The 10530-nt window shown below is 44.3% G+C and overlaps 2 pseudogenes; one reads left to right on the top strand and one right to left on the bottom strand.

Moving 5' to 3' along the window:
* Window positions 1–267: 267 nt before the first annotated feature.
* On the top strand, window positions 268–3061 carry LOC127030849 (olfactory receptor 10A2-like; annotated as a pseudogene).
* A 3596-nt stretch (window positions 3062–6657) lies between these two features.
* Window positions 6658–8674, bottom strand: LOC127030847 (olfactory receptor 1020-like; annotated as a pseudogene).
* Between the last annotated feature and the right edge of the window lie 1856 nt (window positions 8675–10530).

The following is a 10530-nucleotide window of genomic DNA, read 5'->3' as shown; positions in this document are numbered from 1 at the left end:
GTTTGTTTGTTTGTTTGTGGGGGGGAGGGGAGATGTACCCTTGGTTGAACTCTAAACATCTTTCATTTCCAATCTATTAATTTTTTATTATGTCTTGTAGATTTGTTGATGTGACACTGATGTGATAAAAATATTTCAAAATTGGAGCTTAAAAGTCTTTATTTAGAGTTCAAGAGAGCTTACGGGACTGAGATGGGACACTTCTGTACTTCAATAGGGTTCCATGCTCTTGGTTCACCTATATTGAAAGCTCAGCCTCTTAAGAATATGAGTCTTCCTCTGTTAATTGACAACTTCATTTTTCCAGTGCAAAGATGCAGTGCTATGAGATTACCTAGTCCAGTTTCCCAGCAGTGTAACCGACAGAACAACCTGACTGTATATACTCCATTAATATTTAATGGCTTTATGTTTCTAGACACATATTATGGAGAAAGCAGAAGAAAAAATGAAACCCTGGTAATGGATTTCATCCTTTTAGGGTCTGGGAATGCCCCTGAACTGCAGCCCCTTCTCTTCCTGCTGTTTCTAGTGATCTACATTGTGACCGTGCTCGGGAACATCCTCATCATTATGCTCGTTGTGGTTGATCAACACCTCCACACCCCCGTGTACTTCTTCCTTGGGAACTTGACCTGCTTGGAGATCTCCTACAAATCCACCATCCTGCCCAGGATGCTGGCCAGTCTCCTGACTGGGGATGGAACCATTTCTGTTAAGGGCTGCCTTGTACAAACATATTTTTTTTGCTATCATAGCAACAACAGAAAATCTGCTGCTTGCAGCAATGTCTTACAATCGGTATTTAGCAATATGCAATCAACTCCATTATGCTGCTCTGATGAATGGCAGGGTTTGTTTCCAGCTAGTGGCAGGGTCCTGGGTATATAGTTTTACTCATAGACTCATAGACTCATAGACTCATAGGTCAGAAGGGAACAATCTGATCATCTAGTCTGACCTCCTGCACAAGGCAGGCCACAGAACCCCACCCATCCAATTTTATACAACCCCTATCACAGGACCGAGTTATTGAAATCCTCAAAAATGGTTTGAAGACCTCAAGCTGCAGAGACACCACCAGCAAGCGACCCGTGCCCCACGCTGCAGGGGAAGGCGAAAAACCTCCAGGGCACCTGCCAATCAGCCCTGGAGGAAAATTCCTTCCCGACCCCAAATATGGCGATCAGCTAAACCCTGAGCATGTGGGCAAGAGTCACCAGCCAGCACCCAAGAAGGAGTTCTCCGCAGCAACTCAGTTCCCATCGCATGCAACATCTCCCCGCAGACCATTGAGCAGACCTGTCTGGTGGTAATTCAAGATCAATTGCCCAAATTGATGATCCTATCATAACATCCCCTCCATATACTTATCAAGCTTTGTTTTAAAGCCAGGAAAGTCTTTTGCCCCTACTACTTCCCTCGGAAGGCTATTCCAGAACTTCACTCCCCTAATGGTCAGAAACCTTCGTCTAATTTCAAGTCTAAACTTCCTAATATCCAGTTTATACCCATTCGTCCTCGTGGTTACATTAGTACTAAACTTAAATAATTCCTCTCCCTCCCTAACGTTAACCCCCTTGATATATTTATATAGGGCGAGCATATCCCCCCTCAGCCTTCTTTTGGCCAGGCTAAACAAGCCAAGCTCTTTGAGTCTCCTTTCATAAGGCAGTTTTTCCATTCCTCGGATCATCCTCGTAGCCCGTCTCTGAACCTGTTCCAGTTTGAATTCATCCTTCTTGAACATGGGACACCAGAACTGCACACAGTATTCCAGATGGGGTCTCAAATAGTTTTCTGGTCATTGGCACACTAAATTATTCCTTGTTCAAATTAACATTCTGTGGTTCCAAAGAAATTGACCATTTCTTTTGTGATTTTTCACCCATGATAAAGCTGTCTTGTGTTGACACCCAGACTCTGCAACTGGCGACATTTACTGTCTCTACCATTGGGACACTTGTGCATTTGCTACTGACACTGACATCCTACATTTATATCATCACTGCCATTCTGAGAATCCCTTCCACCACAGGGAGGCAAAAGGCCTTTTCCACCTGCTCCTCTCACCTCATTGTGGTGACAATTTTATACATGAGCGTGATTACTGTCTATGTGTTTCCAGGGCCGGTGCAACAATTTAGGCGGACTAGGCGGTTGCCTAGGGCGCCAAGATTTGGGGGCGCCAAAAAGCAGCGCCCTTCATTTTTTTTTAAGTGGTTAAGCGGCCGCTGCTGCTGGGATGGATAGGAGTCTGAGCTGCCAGCAGCAGCTGCAGCGAGCAGCCCAGGGTGTCCCCTGGGTCAGCACTCCACTGCCGGCAGCCCAGGGTGTCCCCTGGGTCAGTGTGCCACTGCAGCAGCCAGCAGCCCAGGGGGTCCCCTGGGTCAGTGTGCCGCTGCTGGCAGCCCAGGGGGTCCCCTGAGTCAGTGTGCCGCTGCTGGCAGCCCAGGGAATCCCCTGGGTCAGTGCACCCCCATGGCAGCCGACAGCCCCGGGTGTCCCATGGGTCAGCACACCGCCGACAGCCCAAGGGTTCCACTGCGCAGTCGCTGCTTCACTTCTCTCGCCTCCCAGGCTTGCGGCGCCAATCAGCTATGAGGCGCCGCAAGCCTGGGAGGAGAATTACAGCAGGACAGAGTGCTCAGGGAGGATGCGGAGCAGAGGTGAGCTGGAGTGGGGAGGTACCGCAGGGCTCCTTGGGCCAGGTGGTGGGGAGCTGCTGCAGAGTGCGGGGAGCTGCCATGGGGGCGGGGGCACACTTCAGGGCAGTGAGGGCGGGGAGCTGCTGCAGGGCTAGGGGGGAGCAAGGTGAAAATTTCACCTAGGACGCGAAACTTCCTTTCACCGGCCCTGTGTGTTTCCACCAAGCAACAGTCCCAAGGTCCTAAACAAAATATTTTCTCTTTTCTACACAGTTCAGACTCCCATGATCAACCCTGTTATCTACAGCCTGAGAAACAAAGAGGTCAAACAGTCCCTGAGAAAAACTATTCTGAATCGAGTTGCTTTCAGAAACAGGCATAGAATCTTAAAGGGAAAATTTCAGCCTGTATAAAATACAGATGCACTGATATAGTTCCTTAGACATGGCCATTTCATTCCTTCAGAAAAGGGTTACCCATTATTGAGCTTACTCTTTCTTTCTTTCTTTCTTTCTTTCTGTTACTCTGTTACTTTTTGAGCATTCATCTTTCATCACACTGGTCAGGCATGACTTGCCCTTGGTGAATCCATGTTTACTGTTCCTGATCACCTTCCTCTCTTCCAAGTGCTTCAAAATGCATTCCTTGAGGACCTGCTTCACAATTTTTCCAGGGACTGAGGTGAGGCTGACCGGTCTGTAGTTCCCCGGATTCTCCTTCTTCCCTTTTTCAAAGATGTGAACTATATTTGCCTTTTTCCAGTCATCACCGTGAGCTTTCAAAGATAATGGTTAATGGATCAGCAATCACATCAGCCAATTCCTTCAGCACCCTCGGATGCATTAGATCCGGTCCCATGGACCTGTGCATGTCCAGCTGTTCTCAACAGCCCTTAACCTGTTCTTTCACCACTGAGGGCTGCTCACCTCATCCCCTTACTGTGCCACCCAGTGCAGCAATCTGGGAGCTGACCTTGTCTAGCTGTTGTGAGTCATTCTGCAGCCAGCCAGCCTAGACTTGTGCCTCTCTGTTTTAGGGAGCAGCCTGCTTTGTCTCTCAGTTTTTGTGTTCTTGCATCTTGTGGGTCTGAATTCAAAGAAATAAAGTAATGGTACATTGCAACATTTGCCTGCATTTTCACTCTGCCTCCTTTCCTCTTAATTTTAATATCCTATATCTGCATCATCTCTCTCCATCCTATGAATACCTTCCACCACTGGCAGGAAAAAGGCCTTTCCCCCCTGCTTCTCTCACCTCATCTTTGTTACACTATTCTATGAGACTTTGATTATCCAAAACACTGAGAGACTTGAACAAAGGGTTCTGTCCCTTCTACACAGTCCTGACTCCCCTAGTCAATCCCCTCATTTATAGCCTGCGAAATACCAATGTTAAGGAGGCCCTGAGAAATTCTGTGGCTAAACTGCACATGAATTCAGAGAATCCAAGTAATGTTTTTTTTTTCAATTTATAGGAATGTAGGATAAATTCTGCTGGTTTAATGAGTCAGAGGGGTATAGATTAGTGGCTTCTGACTTTTTGTTTTCCTCTTTTTAATCAGGCTGTGGTGATAGAAAATTAGTATGATAGGAGCGGTTTGCTTCATGAAGATCTGTCAATACATAATAAACTACAGCATGCATATCTCCACATCTGGAACTGTCTGAGTTAGCTGAGAAAATCACTGTGTAGCAATGAAAAACAGCCTCATTATTTTGGGTAGATTGTTTTTGAATATGGGTTTCTAAGCTAATTTCCACAGCCAAATAAAAATATAGGAACCTAAATATCATGAATCAAGGATTGAAAATTTTGGCCCAAGTTATTCTTTCATTCCTTCTTTCTTCTAGAACACTTGTATCTATCACTTCAGCATAGATTCAGTATACTCATATTTTCAATTAAGGATAGGCAAAAATTCCCCTTTTCCCTCCTCCAACAGAGGGGCAACTCGAACCAGGGATCTCTGACATCCCAGCTGTGTACCCTAAGCACTAGGCTAAAAGTGACAAGGGAGTCCTTACTTCTACATCAGCCTTTTTCTGTGAGCTCACCTACCAGATTGGACCCCTCAGGTGAGTTAGGTGGAGAGACTCTGGGATGTATGTGTCCAGCCGGCTGGTCTCAGGCTGCAGTGCACCTGCCCAGAGACAGAACTCTAAGCCCACTAAGGAATTTGACTGCAAAAAGTAGGCTACAAGTTGAGTTCAGATGCCTTTAGACTTCAGAAGCAGCTGCGTGGATGTTTAGAGAATCCCACTGAGGCAGGACTCTGGGACTTAGGCACCTATAGTGGTTAGGAGTCAAAGTCTTTTTTTTTGTATCTCACCCCCGGCTGCTTTTGAATATCTCACTAGGTTCCTGTCTGCATTTTTAGGCAAATAAATATCATTAAAACTCTGGCTCGGAGTGTTTGGAAATAAAGGATCAAGACTCTCCAGCTATGTTTGAGTCTTTTTACAGTCTCCGCCATATCTGTTATTAGAACCAAGCTCAGTATTTCAGTGATAAAAACTCACTGTTTCAGATGAACCCCTGGTGTAACCAGTGAAAACAGAGGAGTTACACCAGGGAACAATTTGGACTTTGCTGTTGAAAACTCATTGCAACTTACCGGCAATATTTCAGAGGACATGACACAATCAATGCTGCTGTTAATTAATATCTAAATGTCCTAACTGCAAACCCTCCATTACCAATGGGATATATTAGTGAAGACACAGTTTAAAGTCCATCAAGGTGTGTTGTGTTTATATGTCAGTTATTTAAATCCCCAATTCCCCAGTTGTTGCAAACAGGCTAGCTCATCGGGAGCAGTCAGCTGGGCTTTCCACTGATATGAATACAGGTGCTTCTGCTACTTTCTAAATGCTGGTAAAACATGATGACAATCTGATATCTTTGGCCCATTTCCTGGTGAACACACGTCAAAACCATGTCTCAGCTGATCAATTCCCTGCAATTGGGTCACCTTGGTCTGTCCTGTTCTCTGCCTTTGGCTCACCATAGTGCAGTCTCCTGAGGACTTAAATTTTTAGTTTAGCTAAAGTAGTTGGGCTCAGCATAGGGGTATCTGGGTGAACTTTCATTGCCTGAGAGATACAGGAGATCAGACGGTTGAGATCATGTCTCTTCTGGCCTTAAACGTGATGAAACTGTGTAAACCATGAAACTTTTCAATTGTCAGATGTTGGCTGCACGTGTGTTCTCTCTGCATGCTTCACTGACTGTACAGCAGGATCCAGTCGAACTGCCCAGTGACCAGAGACCTGTTAGTAGTGAAGGCACCTGGTCAGGCTTATTACTGACAAACAAACTCCTAAAGTTAGGCCAGCTGAAGGCTTAAAGTGATGTATCCCGACATTTATAGACTGAGACAAACAATTGGGAGTAACCAACTTATATATAACCTTATATATTTCATGATGTGTTTGTTACCGCCCTCTTTTTCCTCCATTCACCACCTATCTTTGTACATTTCTTCTGGTGTTTCACAAAAAAAAATGGCACTCTTCATTGCTATTGTCAAACTATGCCATTATGTGTTAGATTGGGGTGTTGCTGCGTTGGACTGCTGGAATGTGTTTACGCATTAAGTGTGTTTTAGGAATGCTAGCAATACTGGTGCCGCATTTCAGGCAAGCATCTGTTCTTGATAGGGCTTGATTGTTGCTCATAAATTTTTCTGCCTTTGGTTCAGGCCTCAGGCTCTACACCAGACCCATTCTTCAGGCTATCTTTCTACTACAATCATGTAATTAAATTGTATTAAAAAACCTGTCTTAAACAAACAGACAAAGGCAATATTTGACTTGCAAAGACAAGGACTTGAATGTTGGAAAATGCCTGATGTGTAGCTGCCTGCACCTCCTTAATTTCACCCCCTGTGCATCCATACTGTGCCCCGAGTAAGGCAGGGGTCCCAGTGAATCATCCTGCCAGGGAATCAGCACATTATGAACTACCTTCATTGCTCAAGTGCAATTGAACTTTAAATTCAAAACTGGCTTTAGATTGTGGTTGGCACAACTGTAGTTGACTCTTTACGGCTGTGCTGTTTCTGCAGAAGTAAGGGAAGAAAAGTTCAATAGATCTGAATGACACTGAGTATATATTTGGGCCAGATTTTATCACCTTTACTCATGTTTTTTTAGAGCCTTACGTTAAGGAGTTCCATGGGTTTCAAAGGGACTGCTCACAAGAGAAAGAAATACTCAACATGAATAAGGAAATCGAACTCTGTCACTGAGTATATCAGCCTAACGGGGAATGGAAAGTCCAGACATTCACTGAGCTGACTCCACTGTCATCGGCATATGTGTGCTAGTGTAACTACAGACATTGATCCAGGGAGCTAGAACCATGCTTCATCTGCAATAAACCTGGCCAAAGTTTATATAAGATCAGAACGGACCATGATGATCATCTAGTCTGACATCCTGCACAACGCAGGCCACAGAATATCACCCTGGTAGGCAGGATACTGAGCTGGATGGACCTTTGGTCTGACCCAGTACAGCAGAATTTCTCAAACATGGGTCGCCGCTTGTGTCGGGAAAGCCCTTAGCGGGCCAGGCCGGTGTGTTTACCTGCCCTGTCCACGGGTCTGGCCGATCGTGGCTCCCACTGGCCACTGATTGCTGCTTCGGGCCAATGGGGGCTATGGGAAGCGGTGCAGCCCAAGAGACTTACTGCTGCCACTTCCAGCAGCCCCCATTGGCCTGGAGCAGTGATTCACAGCCAGTGGAAGCCATGATCGGCCAGACCTGCAGACGGGGCAGGTAAACACACTGGCCTGGCCTGCCAGGGGCTTTTCCTACACAGGTGGCGACCTCTGTTTGAGAAACCCTGCAGTACAGCCATTCTTACGTTCTTAGCAACATTTTTCATACTTTGCTTATCTATACGTATGAGCTATTATGGAAATAATATTTTGGTCACTTTGTGCATGTACGGTGAAATCAGCATTTCCCAACACAAATCTAACCCTTCCCAACACAGTAGCTGAGTGTGGGACTCAATAAACTTATCCCCATTTCATTTGAACCTAAAAGTTAATCTAGTAATTTTTTTGCCGCCTCATAAAGGTAAAAAATTTCCTGACAGATTTCCTCTGGGAAATGTTTACCTCTTTGTTTCTGAAACTATATATGAGGGGATTGATCAATGGGGTTAGAACAGTGTAGAAGACAGAGAAAATTTTCTTTAAATCTATTAGAGTGTTGACAGGTGGCACCATGTAGACAATTATCAGGGTGCCAAAGAAAGTGGTAACCACAATGAGGTGGGAGGAGCAGGTGGAAAAGGCCTTTTGCTGCCTGGTGGTGGAAGGGATTCTCAGGATGGTGGTGATGATACAAACATAGGATGCCAGTGTTAATAGAAATGGGGGTAGGGCACATATGGTAGAGAATGAGAAATCAGCTAGGGTGAGTAAGTCGGTATCACTGCAGGACAGTTTGATCAGTGGGGTGAAATCACAAAAGAAATGGTCAATTTCCTTAGGACCACAGAACACTAACTGGAAAATGAAATAGACAATGATGCTGTTGAGGGCAAAGCTGCTTATCCAGCACCCTGCAGCCATCTGGATACAAGCCCTGGTATTCATTATAGTTGCATAGCGCAGTGGATTACATATGGCTAAATACCGATCATAAGACATTATGGATAAGAGGAAACACTCGGTACCAGCCAAGCAACCAAAGAAGTAAAACTGCATGATGCAGCTACTAACAGAAATGGTTCTGTCCTCAGCCCCAGAGACTGGCCAGCAGCCTGGGCAGGATGGTGGAGCTGTAGCAGGTCTCCAAGCAGGACAAGTTCCCCAGGAAGAAGTACATGGGGGTGTGAAGGTGCCAATCAGTCACAACTAGCACAACAATGGTGAGGTTCCCAACCATGGTCACAATGTAGATCACTAGAAACAGCAAGAAGAGAGGAAACTGCAGTTTCTGGAGATCCCCGAATTCCAGAAGGATGAATTCTGTGATGAGTGTTTGATTTCGCCATTCTGTATTTGTCATGGGATGTGTCTAATCAGAAATTTAAAGAAAGAAACAACAAAAAATCTAAGCATGCAGTCATATATATATACACACGGCACAAAACACCATTATTACAAGAATGTAACTGAGTTTGCCAAGTCAAGGTAGGAAATGTTCAAGGTCCAACTAAGGTTCGGCCCTCTGTATGTATCATGATACGGGGACTTTAATCCTGATCACTCACCGTTTTTCCAAAGAACTCTTTGTGAAATTTAGTTGTGGAGCTCTAGCAGGTTTCTAATAAGCATGTGAGAACTGCAATTTGTCAAAGGCTTATAGCTTTGCCAAATTTGGGCAGATTTTCATAAGGAAGACAAAAGTCACATTCCTCAATCAAAGCCACACCTTGCCAAATTTCAAATCCTTGAGCCACAGCCTGTGGGCACCAGAGCATCTCAACAAAAAGGTCATCAAAATATTTTAACATGGGCAAAGCAATATGCCTTTCTCTACCCTCGTTACTGAAAATGCATAAATCATTTTGGCTGAAAATTAAAAAACAAAAATTAAACACAGTTTGAGGTTAGACACTTGGCATTTAAAGTTTAGCAAAGTTATAAGCAAATGAAAATATGGTCTTAATGATGGGAAGTGTTAAGTCAGAGTTAATGCTAGCGTCCTCATCTATAGGGTCATGTACATTGATGTACATTAGAGGTAACTCAGCAATAGATAGCTCTGGATTCACACTGGTTTTAAAAAGCTCACAACATAAAATAATTTAATAATTATGAATATGCCCCTGTATGAGGGGATGACTATCTATCTATCTATCCTTTGAGAATCCCAGCCTTCCTGTGCTTAATATAGCCTTACATTAATTTACTTTGGTCCTGGTGCATCTCCATTGAAATCAACAGAGTTTAACTTCTGTAAATGAACACAGTAGTTGATCACACCCACACTTCCTTCATGTCCCGGTATCCTCACGGAGTTGATCACATCCCTGTGCTGAGCTGTGCAATAGAAATGAAGTCTGTATACTATGAGGTGAAGGGAAATCACTGATTTTCTTACAGGGCTGGAGCCCAAAGAATTCTCACCTGGTACAATCTGAGGTAGGGCACAAAGACTTCAGTGGAGCTATGGAGACTCATCAAAGCAGAAAAGGTAGCCCTTTCTCTAAACACAAAGCAACAGTCTGTTTGCTTTTCAGAAAACTTTCTTTCTTTCTTTCTTTCTTTCTTTCTTTCTTTCTTTCACTATTCCTATACAGAGAACTTCAAAACTAGATTCCCCCCAGGTTACAGTAAATATACAGCAAGGATACTGCACCTTGCTCTCTAGTCTTTCCCACAAACATTGATGCAAGTTATGTTCCTTGTGATTATCATCAGGATAGCCCCATTCTTCACAATTAATCCTCAGTGCTTTTCTACTTGTTCTGTAGCTACATCTGTGGTGCTTCCCATTCCTTCAAACTTCCTCAGTGCAATTTTCTTTGTTCCCCTTGCTTTTATCCATAATGGCTGTGCACTGAAACCACTCTTCCTTGGCTGTTGGAATTGATCTGCAAAGGGATTTATTAAATGCAGCTTTTGTCAGAACTGTTTTTTTTAAAGAAGATATTTAGTCCACTTGCTTTACTCAAAGGGAATATTTGTCTTTAACTTGTGCATCCAGTGTGTCCTCTGGTGGCTAGTAAGAGGTAACAAACGGCAATTATTCCTTTGAGGTCATGGATTAGTCCAGGAAAAGAGAGACAAATGAGGTGGCCCATGCTACGATATTCCTTATGCATCTACCAGAGGGAAAGAGAAATGATGGGGCAGGGAAGAAGTGGGTTCACCCTGCTCATGGAGCTACAGCAATAACTGCAGTTGTGTATCAATACC

This window comes from Gopherus flavomarginatus, chromosome 11 (assembly GCF_025201925.1).
Source record: "Gopherus flavomarginatus isolate rGopFla2 chromosome 11, rGopFla2.mat.asm, whole genome shotgun sequence".
Taxonomy (NCBI): Eukaryota; Metazoa; Chordata; order Testudines; family Testudinidae; genus Gopherus; species Gopherus flavomarginatus.
The sequence above is the reverse complement of the archived record's forward strand: the minus strand, read 5'-3'. Positions and strand labels throughout refer to the sequence as shown.